The sequence below is a fragment of the Diplotaxodon limnothrissa genome, linkage group LG17, assembly GCF_057381915.1.
Source record: "Diplotaxodon limnothrissa isolate DT_005_m linkage group LG17, D_limnothrissa_male_GT1.1, whole genome shotgun sequence".
NCBI lineage: Eukaryota > Metazoa > Chordata > Actinopteri > Cichliformes > Cichlidae > Diplotaxodon > Diplotaxodon limnothrissa.
Window position 1 is genome coordinate 200,676 of NC_140612.1, and position 15,690 is coordinate 216,365.

Below are 15,690 nucleotides of genomic sequence, written 5' to 3' on the forward strand. Positions count from 1 at the left end.
TTTTAGCAGCTTTTCTAATATGGACCTCAGATTCTGGTTAACAGTCTATGGCAGAAATACATACAAGTACACAGCCTGATGAAGCAGACAGAAGCAGTACCTCTGATTGGTTCCGCAGTTTCACCTCTTATCAGCACAAATCTCACCCTCTTCTGCTGTTTTCACCTCTTTTCTGCTAATTTGAGCTTCTGTTCCACAGTGCACTCAGCCTCTTCTGCTGTTTTCATTAGAATTTTAAGCTTTTCCACCTTTTTTCAGTTACGTGAGAACCAGTTTGGCTCAATGAGTAGCTGAAAAATATCAGCCTCTTCTGCTGTTTTAGCAGGATTTCAGAGTTCAGCTTTTTCACTTGTTTTAAGCACAAATTTCAGTTTCTTTACCTCATTTCACAACAAAGTTCTTCCTCTTCACCTCTTTTCTGCTAATTTGAGCTGCTGCTCCACAGTGCACATTTTCCCTCTCATCATATCTTTGCTTGTGACCAGAACTCATTTGGCTCAGAGGGTAGGGCATCTGTCGTGAGACCCGGTGGCAGAGGTTCGAATCCTACCTGTGACAGCTGCTACACATGTTCACTGCTTGCATGCGCTCTGCTTTCTTGACACTCTCCAGTGTGTCATTACACATACAGCCATCTTCAGCAAGCACTTCTGCTTCTACACTTCTTTTCAACTCGGCTTTTTGCTTCTTTACCTCTTTTCAGCAGAAATTATTCCTCTTCACCTCTTTTCTGCTAATTAGAGCTCCTGCTCCACAGTGCACTTAGCCTCTTCTGCTGTTTTCATTAGAATTTTAAGCTTTTCCACCTTTTTTCAGTTACGTGAGAACCAGTTTGGCTCAGTGAGTAGCTGAAAAATATCAGCCTCTACTACTGTTTTAGCAGGATTTCAGAGTTCAGCTTTTTCACTTGTTTTAAGCACAAATTTCAGTTTCTTTACCTCATTTCACAACAAAGTTCTTCCTCTTCACCTCTTTTCTGCTAATTTGAGCTTCTGCTCCACAGTGCACATTTTCTCTCTCATCATATATTTGCTTGAGACCAGAACTCATTTGGCTCAGAGGGTAGGGCAGCTGCCGTGAGACCCGGGGGCAGAGTTTCGAATCCTACCTGTGACAGTTGCTACACATGTTCCCTGCTTGCATGCGCTCTGCTTTCTTGACACTCTCCAGTGTGTCATTACACATACAGCCATCTTCAGCAAGCACTTCTACACCTCTTTTCAACTCATCTTTTTGCTTCTTTACCTCTTTTCAGCAGAACTTCTTCTGATTCACCTCTTTTCTGCTAAATGTTTAGCCTTTTCACCTCTTATTAGCACAATACTAAGCAGCTTCTGCTAATTTCACCAGAATTGTCAGTCTCTCCACCTCTTCTTTGTAAGAATCAGTTTGGTCCAGTAAGGTGAGACGCCGCCTATAGATCAGAAAGGCCAGGTTCGAATCTCGCTCAGGGCAATGTTTTTTGTTTTTTCAACTTTTTCTGCTTTTTTCAGCAGAAATCTTCAGCGTAAGGCATCCACACAGCATTTTCGCAGGAAATGCAATTTTTTCTAGTTGGGTGGATGCCGTAGGCATCCACACTATTGAGATCCTGTTTCTCTTTATTCTTTATCCTTTATTATTCTAGTTGCTCCGTTTCTTTGCCGCTTAACTACTCCCTCAGTTTTCAGCCGATTTTTACCATTCAAACTCTAAACTGTTCTGCTATTTCTGCTTTCGACTGCTATATCTTTTGGTACTTATTACTATTATACTTTTTAAAATATTACACTTTTTTCCTTTAATTTGTCCCATTGAAATGAATGGGAAACTTCTACAATTCTGCTAAAACTTGCTTGTCTTTGAAACTTAACTACTTCCTCATACTTTCACCTAGAAACTCCATTCAAACTTTAAAACGTTCTCAGATGATTGGGCTATTCCTGTGTGATTCAGCTTTTTCATATCTGTTACCGTTTTCATGTAATGACTCTTTAAGTTTTCAGTTACAACTTTGTGATTTTTCAGAAAATACATGTGTTGCTATGGTTGCTATGCAATTAACTCCCACTGCACACTCGTCCGTTCTGAATTTTCTCTTCATGTCTGAACAACTCCTTGCTACTCGCTCAATTTCCACTCAACTTCCACAAATTATACATCAAAACGTAGGTATTTTTGCTGGCTTTAAGACAGTGTCACTATAATTATTGTGAGAGTTACGTTTTTTTCACAATTTGCCTCGAAGTGACACATGGTCTAAAAACTCCCCATTCAAAGTCTATGGGGAGGTTGTGAAACTCAGAGCTGAAATACTGAAACTGAAGGCATTTTCAAATCGTCATATCTCCTTAACGAAGCAAAGTTAAGACATGAGGCTTGTCCCTGTATATCTTCAGACACTCCTGACACTCACAATTCAAGAATTATTTTCTCACCTATTACCGTTCTGAGATGAGTTAGACTTGTTTGAGGGGTGGAAATCTGTCCTCCTCTCATTTTTCAAATTCCGAAAATGAAGCCGTTTCTTCTCTCGTCATATCTCCGCGACGGAGATACAAAGAGCTATGTAAATCGCAGTCAAAGTACACCAAAGTCCGCTGATTCACCCAGTGCAAGAATTATGCTTCTATCCCACCTAGTTTTTGAGTTACACGACGTTTTGTAACTCCAAAAAACGGCGTTTTTCGCGTCTCACCGCGATCTAATTCTGACTCCTCATCACCCTTTTTTTCAAAGCGCCCGCCCCCTTAGAGGTGGCGCGATTGGTAATGACACCGCTCTTCAGACCAGAGGTCGTGGGTTCGATTCCACCTTGGCCCACATGTTTTTTTTTTAACTACAAATTTATACACTATCACAGACCGGTAATTCATATTGATAATTTATTACAATTCTGCAAAGTTTAATGATTTTAGCAGCTTTTCTAATATGGACCTCAGATTCTGGTTAACAGTCTATGGCAGAAATACATACAAGTACACAGCCTGATGAAGCAGACAGAAGCAGTACCTCTGATTGGTTCCGCAGTTTCACCTCTTATCAGCACAAATCTCACCCTCTTCTGCTGTTTTCACCTCTTTTCTGCTAATTTGAGCTTCTGTTCCACAGTGCACTCAGCCTCTTCTGCTGTTTTCATTAGAATTTTAAGCTTTTCCACCTTTTTTCAGTTACGTGAGAACCAGTTTGGCTCAATGAGTAGCTGAAAAATATCAGCCTCTTCTGCTGTTTTAGCAGGATTTCAGAGTTCAGCTTTTTCACTTGTTTTAAGCACAAATTTCAGTTTCTTTACCTCATTTCACAACAAAGTTCTTCCTCTTCACCTCTTTTCTGCTAATTTGAGCTGCTGCTCCACAGTGCACATTTTCCCTCTCATCATATCTTTGCTTGTGACCAGAACTCATTTGGCTCAGAGGGTAGGGCATCTGTCGTGAGACCCGGTGGCAGAGGTTCGAATCCTACCTGTGACAGCTGCTACACATGTTCACTGCTTGCATGCGCTCTGCTTTCTTGACACTCTCCAGTGTGTCATTACACATACAGCCATCTTCAGCAAGCACTTCTGCTTCTACACTTCTTTTCAACTCGGCTTTTTGCTTCTTTACCTCTTTTCAGCAGAAATTATTCCTCTTCACCTCTTTTCTGCTAATTAGAGCTCCTGCTCCACAGTGCACTTAGCCTCTTCTGCTGTTTTCATTAGAATTTTAAGCTTTTCCACCTTTTTTCAGTTACGTGAGAACCAGTTTGGCTCAGTGAGTAGCTGAAAAATATCAGCCTCTACTACTGTTTTAGCAGGATTTCAGAGTTCAGCTTTTTCACTTGTTTTAAGCACAAATTTCAGTTTCTTTACCTCATTTCACAACAAAGTTCTTCCTCTTCACCTCTTTTCTGCTAATTTGAGCTTCTGCTCCACAGTGCACATTTTCTCTCTCATCATATATTTGCTTGAGACCAGAACTCATTTGGCTCAGAGGGTAGGGCAGCTGCCGTGAGACCCGGGGGCAGAGTTTCGAATCCTACCTGTGACAGTTGCTACACATGTTCCCTGCTTGCATGCGCTCTGCTTTCTTGACACTCTCCAGTGTGTCATTACACATACAGCCATCTTCAGCAAGCACTTCTACACCTCTTTTCAACTCATCTTTTTGCTTCTTTACCTCTTTTCAGCAGAACTTCTTCTGATTCACCTCTTTTCTGCTAAATGTTTAGCCTTTTCACCTCTTATTAGCACAATACTAAGCAGCTTCTGCTAATTTCACCAGAATTGTCAGTCTCTCCACCTCTTCTTTGTAAGAATCAGTTTGGTCCAGTAAGGTGAGACGCCGCCTATAGATCAGAAAGGCCAGGTTCGAATCTCGCTCAGGGCAATGTTTTTTGTTTTTTCAACTTTTTCTGCTTTTTTCAGCAGAAATCTTCAGCGTAAGGCATCCACACAGCATTTTCGCAGGAAATGCAATTTTTGGGTGGATGCCGTAGGCATCCACACTATTGAGATCCTGTTTCTCTTTATTCTTTATCCTTTATTATTCTAGTTGCTCCGTTTCTTTGCCGCTTAACTACTCCCTCAGTTTTCAGCCGATTTTTACCATTCAAACTCTAAACTGTTCTGCTATTTCTGCTTTCGACTGCTATATCTTTTGGTACTTATTACTATTATACTTTTTAAAATATTACACTTTTTTCCTTTAATTTGTCCCATTGAAATGAATGGGAAACTTCTACAATTCTGCTAAAACTTGCTTGTCTTTGAAACTTAACTACTTCCTCATACTTTCACCTAGAAACTCCATTCAAACTTTAAAACGTTCTCAGATGATTGGGCTATTCCTGTGTGATTCAGCTTTTTCATATCTGTTACCGTTTTCATGTAATGACTCTTTAAGTTTTCAGTTACAACTTTGTGATTTTTCAGAAAATACATGTGTTGCTATGGTTGCTATGCAATTAACTCCCACTGCACACTCGTCCGTTCTGAATTTTCTCTTCATGTCTGAACAACTCCTTGCTACTCGCTCAATTTCCACTCAACTTCCACAAATTATACATCAAAACGTAGGTATTTTTGCTGGCTTTAAGACAGTGTCACTATAATTATTGTGAGAGTTACGTTTTTTTCACAATTTGCCTCGAAGTGACACATGGTCTAAAAACTCCCCATTCAAAGTCTATGGGGAGGTTGTGAAACTCAGAGCTGAAATACTGAAACTGAAGGCATTTTCAAATCGTCATATCTCCTTAACGAAGCAAAGTTAAGACATGAGGCTTGTCCCTGTATATCTTCAGACACTCCTGACACTCACAATTCAAGAATTATTTTCTCACCTATTACCGTTCTGAGATGAGTTAGACTTGTTTGAGGGGTGGAAATCTGTCCTCCTCTCATTTTTCAAATTCCGAAAATGAAGCCGTTTCTTCTCTCGTCATATCTCCGCGACGGAGATACAAAGAGCTATGTAAATCGCAGTCAAAGTACACCAAAGTCCGCTGATTCACCCAGTGCAAGAATTATGCTTCTATCCCACCTAGTTTTTGAGTTACACGACGTTTTGTAACTCCAAAAAACGGCGTTTTTCGCGTCTCACCGCGATCTAATTCTGACTCCTCATCACCCTTTTTTTCAAAGCGCCCGCCCCCTTAGAGGTGGCGCGATTGGTAATGACACCGCTCTTCAGACCAGAGGTCGTGGGTTCGATTCCACCTTGGCCCACATGTTTTTTTTTTAACTACAAATTTATACACTATCACAGACCGGTAATTCATATTGATAATTTATTACAATTCTGCAAAGTTTAATGATTTTAGCAGCTTTTCTAATATGGACCTCAGATTCTGGTTAACAGTCTATGGCAGAAATACATACAAGTACACAGCCTGATGAAGCAGACAGAAGCAGTACCTCTGATTGGTTCCGCAGTTTCACCTCTTATCAGCACAAATCTCACCCTCTTCTGCTGTTTTCACCTCTTTTCTGCTAATTTGAGCTTCTGTTCCACAGTGCACTCAGCCTCTTCTGCTGTTTTCATTAGAATTTTAAGCTTTTCCACCTTTTTTCAGTTACGTGAGAACCAGTTTGGCTCAATGAGTAGCTGAAAAATATCAGCCTCTTCTGCTGTTTTAGCAGGATTTCAGAGTTCAGCTTTTTCACTTGTTTTAAGCACAAATTTCAGTTTCTTTACCTCATTTCACAACAAAGTTCTTCCTCTTCACCTCTTTTCTGCTAATTTGAGCTGCTGCTCCACAGTGCACATTTTCCCTCTCATCATATCTTTGCTTGTGACCAGAACTCATTTGGCTCAGAGGGTAGGGCATCTGTCGTGAGACCCGGTGGCAGAGGTTCGAATCCTACCTGTGACAGCTGCTACACATGTTCACTGCTTGCATGCGCTCTGCTTTCTTGACACTCTCCAGTGTGTCATTACACATACAGCCATCTTCAGCAAGCACTTCTGCTTCTACACTTCTTTTCAACTCGGCTTTTTGCTTCTTTACCTCTTTTCAGCAGAAATTATTCCTCTTCACCTCTTTTCTGCTAATTAGAGCTCCTGCTCCACAGTGCACTTAGCCTCTTCTGCTGTTTTCATTAGAATTTTAAGCTTTTCCACCTTTTTTCAGTTACGTGAGAACCAGTTTGGCTCAGTGAGTAGCTGAAAAATATCAGCCTCTACTACTGTTTTAGCAGGATTTCAGAGTTCAGCTTTTTCACTTGTTTTAAGCACAAATTTCAGTTTCTTTACCTCATTTCACAACAAAGTTCTTCCTCTTCACCTCTTTTCTGCTAATTTGAGCTTCTGCTCCACAGTGCACATTTTCTCTCTCATCATATATTTGCTTGAGACCAGAACTCATTTGGCTCAGAGGGTAGGGCAGCTGCCGTGAGACCCGGGGGCAGAGTTTCGAATCCTACCTGTGACAGTTGCTACACATGTTCCCTGCTTGCATGCGCTCTGCTTTCTTGACACTCTCCAGTGTGTCATTACACATACAGCCATCTTCAGCAAGCACTTCTACACCTCTTTTCAACTCATCTTTTTGCTTCTTTACCTCTTTTCAGCAGAACTTCTTCTGATTCACCTCTTTTCTGCTAAATGTTTAGCCTTTTCACCTCTTATTAGCACAATACTAAGCAGCTTCTGCTAATTTCACCAGAATTGTCAGTCTCTCCACCTCTTCTTTGTAAGAATCAGTTTGGTCCAGTAAGGTGAGACGCCGCCTATAGATCAGAAAGGCCAGGTTCGAATCTCGCTCAGGGCAATGTTTTTTGTTTTTTCAACTTTTTCTGCTTTTTTCAGCAGAAATCTTCAGCGTAAGGCATCCACACAGCATTTTCGCAGGAAATGCAATTTTTGGGTGGATGCCGTAGGCATCCACACTATTGAGATCCTGTTTCTCTTTATTCTTTGGGTGGATGCCGTAGGCATCCACACTATTGAGATCCTGTTTCTCTTTATTCTTTATCCTTTATTATTCTAGTTGCTCCGTTTCTTTGCCGCTTAACTACTCCCTCAGTTTTCAGCCGATTTTTACCATTCAAACTCTAAACTGTTCTGCTATTTCTGCTTTCGACTGCTATATCTTTTGGTACTTATTACTATTATACTTTTTAAAATATTACACTTTTTTCCTTTAATTTGTCCCATTGAAATGAATGGGAAACTTCTACAATTCTGCTAAAACTTGCTTGTCTTTGAAACTTAACTACTTCCTCATACTTTCACCTAGAAACTCCATTCAAACTTTAAAACGTTCTCAGATGATTGGGCTATTCCTGTGTGATTCAGCTTTTTCATATCTGTTACCGTTTTCATGTAATGACTCTTTAAGTTTTCAGTTACAACTTTGTGATTTTTCAGAAAATACATGTGTTGCTATGGTTGCTATGCAATTAACTCCCACTGCACACTCGTCCGTTCTGAATTTTCTCTTCATGTCTGAACAACTCCTTGCTACTCGCTCAATTTCCACTCAACTTCCACAAATTATACATCAAAACGTAGGTATTTTTGCTGGCTTTAAGACAGTGTCACTATAATTATTGTGAGAGTTACGTTTTTTTCACAATTTGCCTCGAAGTGACACATGGTCTAAAAACTCCCCATTCAAAGTCTATGGGGAGGTTGTGAAACTCAGAGCTGAAATACTGAAACTGAAGGCATTTTCAAATCGTCATATCTCCTTAACGAAGCAAAGTTAAGACATGAGGCTTGTCCCTGTATATCTTCAGACACTCCTGACACTCACAATTCAAGAATTATTTTCTCACCTATTACCGTTCTGAGATGAGTTAGACTTGTTTGAGGGGTGGAAATCTGTCCTCCTCTCATTTTTCAAATTCCGAAAATGAAGCCGTTTCTTCTCTCGTCATATCTCCGCGACGGAGATACAAAGAGCTATGTAAATCGCAGTCAAAGTACACCAAAGTCCGCTGATTCACCCAGTGCAAGAATTATGCTTCTATCCCACCTAGTTTTTGAGTTACACGACGTTTTGTAACTCCAAAAAACGGCGTTTTTCGCGTCTCACCGCGATCTAATTCTGACTCCTCATCACCCTTTTTTTCAAAGCGCCCGCCCCCTTAGAGGTGGCGCGATTGGTAATGACACCGCTCTTCAGACCAGAGGTCGTGGGTTCGATTCCACCTTGGCCCACATGTTTTTTTTTTAACTACAAATTTATACACTATCACAGACCGGTAATTCATATTGATAATTTATTACAATTCTGCAAAGTTTAATGATTTTAGCAGCTTTTCTAATATGGACCTCAGATTCTGGTTAACAGTCTATGGCAGAAATACATACAAGTACACAGCCTGATGAAGCAGACAGAAGCAGTACCTCTGATTGGTTCCGCAGTTTCACCTCTTATCAGCACAAATCTCACCCTCTTCTGCTGTTTTCACCTCTTTTCTGCTAATTTGAGCTTCTGTTCCACAGTGCACTCAGCCTCTTCTGCTGTTTTCATTAGAATTTTAAGCTTTTCCACCTTTTTTCAGTTACGTGAGAACCAGTTTGGCTCAATGAGTAGCTGAAAAATATCAGCCTCTTCTGCTGTTTTAGCAGGATTTCAGAGTTCAGCTTTTTCACTTGTTTTAAGCACAAATTTCAGTTTCTTTACCTCATTTCACAACAAAGTTCTTCCTCTTCACCTCTTTTCTGCTAATTTGAGCTGCTGCTCCACAGTGCACATTTTCCCTCTCATCATATCTTTGCTTGTGACCAGAACTCATTTGGCTCAGAGGGTAGGGCATCTGTCGTGAGACCCGGTGGCAGAGGTTCGAATCCTACCTGTGACAGCTGCTACACATGTTCACTGCTTGCATGCGCTCTGCTTTCTTGACACTCTCCAGTGTGTCATTACACATACAGCCATCTTCAGCAAGCACTTCTGCTTCTACACTTCTTTTCAACTCGGCTTTTTGCTTCTTTACCTCTTTTCAGCAGAAATTATTCCTCTTCACCTCTTTTCTGCTAATTAGAGCTCCTGCTCCACAGTGCACTTAGCCTCTTCTGCTGTTTTCATTAGAATTTTAAGCTTTTCCACCTTTTTTCAGTTACGTGAGAACCAGTTTGGCTCAGTGAGTAGCTGAAAAATATCAGCCTCTACTACTGTTTTAGCAGGATTTCAGAGTTCAGCTTTTTCACTTGTTTTAAGCACAAATTTCAGTTTCTTTACCTCATTTCACAACAAAGTTCTTCCTCTTCACCTCTTTTCTGCTAATTTGAGCTTCTGCTCCACAGTGCACATTTTCTCTCTCATCATATATTTGCTTGAGACCAGAACTCATTTGGCTCAGAGGGTAGGGCAGCTGCCGTGAGACCCGGGGGCAGAGTTTCGAATCCTACCTGTGACAGTTGCTACACATGTTCCCTGCTTGCATGCGCTCTGCTTTCTTGACACTCTCCAGTGTGTCATTACACATACAGCCATCTTCAGCAAGCACTTCTACACCTCTTTTCAACTCATCTTTTTGCTTCTTTACCTCTTTTCAGCAGAACTTCTTCTGATTCACCTCTTTTCTGCTAAATGTTTAGCCTTTTCACCTCTTATTAGCACAATACTAAGCAGCTTCTGCTAATTTCACCAGAATTGTCAGTCTCTCCACCTCTTCTTTGTAAGAATCAGTTTGGTCCAGTAAGGTGAGACGCCGCCTATAGATCAGAAAGGCCAGGTTCGAATCTCGCTCAGGGCAATGTTTTTTGTTTTTTCAACTTTTTCTGCTTTTTTCAGCAGAAATCTTCAGCGTAAGGCATCCACACAGCATTTTCGCAGGAAATGCAATTTTTTCTAGTCTTTTTTAAAGTCATTGTTAACCCTTTAAAGCCGGTCAGAGCAGCACGCTCCGTTTTGTGTAACTATTTTTAAATCCCTGTAGAACCTGAACCGTGTAAGCTAGCGCAATAATTTGTTTTGCATACAAAACCGGAGGAGTTGTACTTACATCTGATGCCATCAGCTTGTCCTCGGTCACGGTTTCCTTCCACATATAGCTTTGCAAAAATTGCATAAAAAGCGCTTGCAGGAACAAAAACATAATATTCCAGAAACACGCTTTGCCGATCCGATTAGCTGTTCGTAACACTTCCCACAGTGAAACAGACGTCAGCGCGAACTATCGCATGTCCGCCATTTCCTGCCCGAAACCAGAAGTGACGTCATTTTCGCGGAAATGTAGTTTTTTACTTGTAGGCCTTAAAAGCCTATACTGGTCATGTTTGACTTTTCTGAATAGTTTCTGGGATGCTTAGAACTCGAATTGCACTGCTGGAAATAGTTTATTTTGATGCACCTGCTGTTTTCTTTGCAAATTTGCATCATAGGATTGTTTTTTTTTTTTTTTTTCCTGCAGTATATAAAAATTGGTGTATCTCCAAAATAAAACTATGAAGACACTCAAAATAAGTTTCCTGTTGTTGTAAACTATTTTTTTGCAACTTTTTTGTATTTAAAGTTTTGAGGGATAACCTCTTAAATTTCTCCAAGTAGAAATATATGTAAAAAAAACAAACAAAAACGATTTTCAATTTTTTTTTGTAGTTTATTGCACTTTTTTGCAATTAATGTACTTACTATGGACTTAATGCATACATATTATTAAAATATGGGCTATAACAGTTGTATAGCAACTTGAAATGCTCCCATAAATGGCACTACAACATGTAAAAAAATAATATAAGCTCTGGCGGACTTGGTTCTATAGTAGGTCTTAAAGGGTTAAATAAATATCGTCAAATAATCGAGATCTCAATTTCAGTGAAAATAATCGTGATTATCATTTTTGCCATAATCGAGCAGCCCTAAGATTACTGTTACTTTCCCGTAAGCACACTGCATTACAGTGTTACTAAACCGTCGTGATTTTGTTTGTGAGTGTCTCATGACAATGACGTACGAGTGTGCGACGCCCGTGGAGGCAACAGATGTGTGCAGATCAACAATGGATAAAACGAACTGTGGGAGCGAGTACGACCATGCAGCATTTAAAGCATGGACGTACTGACATTACTGAGTTTGATTACATAAAAAGTGACAAAAACATTACCGTTCACTTTACACTCTGCGTGGGAAGAAAACTTCTTTGTACGACGAAAAATGAAACTTTAAATCTGAGCAAGCACCGAGCTCGCTGCCACAGGAATGTGAAATTCACAGAAAAAAACCCCGGATCCTCCCACTGACATGACCTGTTATGTTATAGTATTACTACTAAGTCATAGTATTTCTGCGTTGTTATAGTATTTGTGCTAAAACATAGTATCTCTGCCAAGTCATAGAATTACTGCAATTTCATAGTTTTTTTAGGAAATCTGTTATGTTATAGTATTACTACTAAGTCATAGTATTTCTGCCAAATCATAGTATTTGTGTGAATTTGTATACTGTAATATCACTGTATTATGTAGTAGCTAAGTAGGGGGCTGACTGTTTACTAAGTGCATCAGTGTAAATAGGTCATCTCTTGTGTTGGAGTGCCCTCTTGTGGCGCCTTTTGGGTAGTGCCTTAGTAAACGTGAACCCTGTAAGAAGTGGTATCATATGAGAACCGGTTTGGCGCAGTGAGATGAGTATGAGATGAAATTCTGCTGATTTACCTCTTTTCTGCCCAAATTCTGCTGATTCACCTCCTTTCTGCAACATTTTCAGCCTTTCCACCTCTTATCAGCACAATTCTCAGCAGCTTCCGCTCATTTCAGCACAATTGTCAGTCTCTCCACCTCTTCCTTGTGAGAAAATGTTTGGCTCAGTGAGCTAAATAACCGCCCTTAGACCAGAAGGGCCAGGTTCGAATCTTGCTCAGGGCAATGTTTTTTTTTTTTTGTTTTTTTGTTTCAACTTTTTCAGCTTTTTTCTGCAGACATCTTCAGCGTTAAGGCATCCACACAGCATTTTCGCAGGAAATGCAAATTCTTCTAGTTGGGTGGATGCCGTAGGCATCCACACTATTGAGATCCTGTTTCTCTTTATTCTTTATCCTTTATTATTCTAGTTGCTCCGTTTCTTTGCCGCTTAACTACTCCCTCAGTTTTCAGCCGATTTTTACCATTCAAACTCTAAACTGTTCTGCTATTTCTGCTTTCGACTGCTATATCTTTTGGTACTTATTACTATTATACTTTTTAAAATATTACACTTTTTTCCTTTAATTTGTCCCATTGAAATGAATGGGAAACTTCTACAATTCTGCTAAAACTTGCTTGTCTTTGAAACTTAACTACTTCCTCATACTTTCACCTAGAAACTCCATTCAAACTTTAAAACGTTCTCAGATGATTGGGCTATTCCTGTGTGATTCAGCTTTTTCATATCTGTTACCGTTTTCATGTAATGACTCTTTAAGTTTTCAGTTACAACTTTGTGATTTTTCAGAAAATACATGTGTTGCTATGGTTGCTATGCAATTAACTCCCACTGCACACTCGTCCGTTCTGAATTTTCTCTTCATGTCTGAACAACTCCTTGCTACTCGCTCAATTTCCACTCAACTTCCACAAATTATACATCAAAACGTAGGTATTTTTGCTGGCTTTAAGACAGTGTCACTATAATTATTGTGAGAGTTACGTTTTTTTCACAATTTGCCTCGAAGTGACACATGGTCTAAAAACTCCCCATTCAAAGTCTATGGGGAGGTTGTGAAACTCAGAGCTGAAATACTGAAACTGAAGGCATTTTCAAATCGTCATATCTCCTTAACGAAGCAAAGTTAAGACATGAGGCTTGTCCCTGTATATCTTCAGACACTCCTGACACTCACAATTCAAGAATTATTTTCTCACCTATTACCGTTCTGAGATGAGTTAGACTTGTTTGAGGGGTGGAAATCTGTCCTCCTCTCATTTTTCAAATTCCGAAAATGAAGCCGTTTCTTCTCTCGTCATATCTCCGCGACGGAGATACAAAGAGCTATGTAAATCGCAGTCAAAGTACACCAAAGTCCGCTGATTCACCCAGTGCAAGAATTATGCTTCTATCCCACCTAGTTTTTGAGTTACACGACGTTTTGTAACTCCAAAAAACGGCGTTTTTCGCGTCTCACCGCGATCTAATTCTGACTCCTCATCACCCTTTTTTTCAAAGCGCCCGCCCCCTTAGAGGTGGCGCGATTGGTAATGACACCGCTCTTCAGACCAGAGGTCGTGGGTTCGATTCCACCTTGGCCCACATGTTTTTTTTTTAACTACAAATTTATACACTATCACAGACCGGTAATTCATATTGATAATTTATTACAATTCTGCAAAGTTTAATGATTTTAGCAGCTTTTCTAATATGGACCTCAGATTCTGGTTAACAGTCTATGGCAGAAATACATACAAGTACACAGCCTGATGAAGCAGACAGAAGCAGTACCTCTGATTGGTTCCGCAGTTTCACCTCTTATCAGCACAAATCTCACCCTCTTCTGCTGTTTTCACCTCTTTTCTGCTAATTTGAGCTTCTGTTCCACAGTGCACTCAGCCTCTTCTGCTGTTTTCATTAGAATTTTAAGCTTTTCCACCTTTTTTCAGTTACGTGAGAACCAGTTTGGCTCAATGAGTAGCTGAAAAATATCAGCCTCTTCTGCTGTTTTAGCAGGATTTCAGAGTTCAGCTTTTTCACTTGTTTTAAGCACAAATTTCAGTTTCTTTACCTCATTTCACAACAAAGTTCTTCCTCTTCACCTCTTTTCTGCTAATTTGAGCTGCTGCTCCACAGTGCACATTTTCCCTCTCATCATATCTTTGCTTGTGACCAGAACTCATTTGGCTCAGAGGGTAGGGCATCTGTCGTGAGACCCGGTGGCAGAGGTTCGAATCCTACCTGTGACAGCTGCTACACATGTTCACTGCTTGCATGCGCTCTGCTTTCTTGACACTCTCCAGTGTGTCATTACACATACAGCCATCTTCAGCAAGCACTTCTGCTTCTACACTTCTTTTCAACTCGGCTTTTTGCTTCTTTACCTCTTTTCAGCAGAAATTATTCCTCTTCACCTCTTTTCTGCTAATTAGAGCTCCTGCTCCACAGTGCACTTAGCCTCTTCTGCTGTTTTCATTAGAATTTTAAGCTTTTCCACCTTTTTTCAGTTACGTGAGAACCAGTTTGGCTCAGTGAGTAGCTGAAAAATATCAGCCTCTACTACTGTTTTAGCAGGATTTCAGAGTTCAGCTTTTTCACTTGTTTTAAGCACAAATTTCAGTTTCTTTACCTCATTTCACAACAAAGTTCTTCCTCTTCACCTCTTTTCTGCTAATTTGAGCTTCTGCTCCACAGTGCACATTTTCTCTCTCATCATATATTTGCTTGAGACCAGAACTCATTTGGCTCAGAGGGTAGGGCAGCTGCCGTGAGACCCGGGGGCAGAGTTTCGAATCCTACCTGTGACAGTTGCTACACATGTTCCCTGCTTGCATGCGCTCTGCTTTCTTGACACTCTCCAGTGTGTCATTACACATACAGCCATCTTCAGCAAGCACTTCTACACCTCTTTTCAACTCATCTTTTTGCTTCTTTACCTCTTTTCAGCAGAACTTCTTCTGATTCACCTCTTTTCTGCTAAATGTTTAGCCTTTTCACCTCTTATTAGCACAATACTAAGCAGCTTCTGCTAATTTCACCAGAATTGTCAGTCTCTCCACCTCTTCTTTGTAAGAATCAGTTTGGTCCAGTAAGGTGAGACGCCGCCTATAGATCAGAAAGGCCAGGTTCGAATCTCGCTCAGGGCAATGTTTTTTGTTTTTTCAACTTTTTCTGCTTTTTTCAGCAGAAATCTTCAGCGTAAGGCATCCACACAGCATTTTCGCAGGAAATGCAATTTTTTCTAGTTGGGTGGATGCCGTAGGCATCCACACTATTGAGATCCTGTTTCTCTTTATTCTTTATCCTTTATTATTCTAGTTGCTCCGTTTCTTTGCCGCTTAACTACTCCCTCAGTTTTCAGCCGATTTTTACCATTCAAACTCTAAACTGTTCTGCTATTTCTGCTTTCGACTGCTATATCTTTTGGTACTTATTACTATTATACTTTTTAAAATATTACACTTTTTTCCTTTAATTTGTCCCATTGAAATGAATGGGAAACTTCTACAATTCTGCTAAAACTTGCTTGTCTTTGAAACTTAACTACTTCCTCATACTTTCACCTAGAAACTCCATTCAAACTTTAAAACGTTCTCAGATGATTGGGCTATTCCTGTGTGATTCAGCTTTTTCATATCTGTTACCGTTTTCATG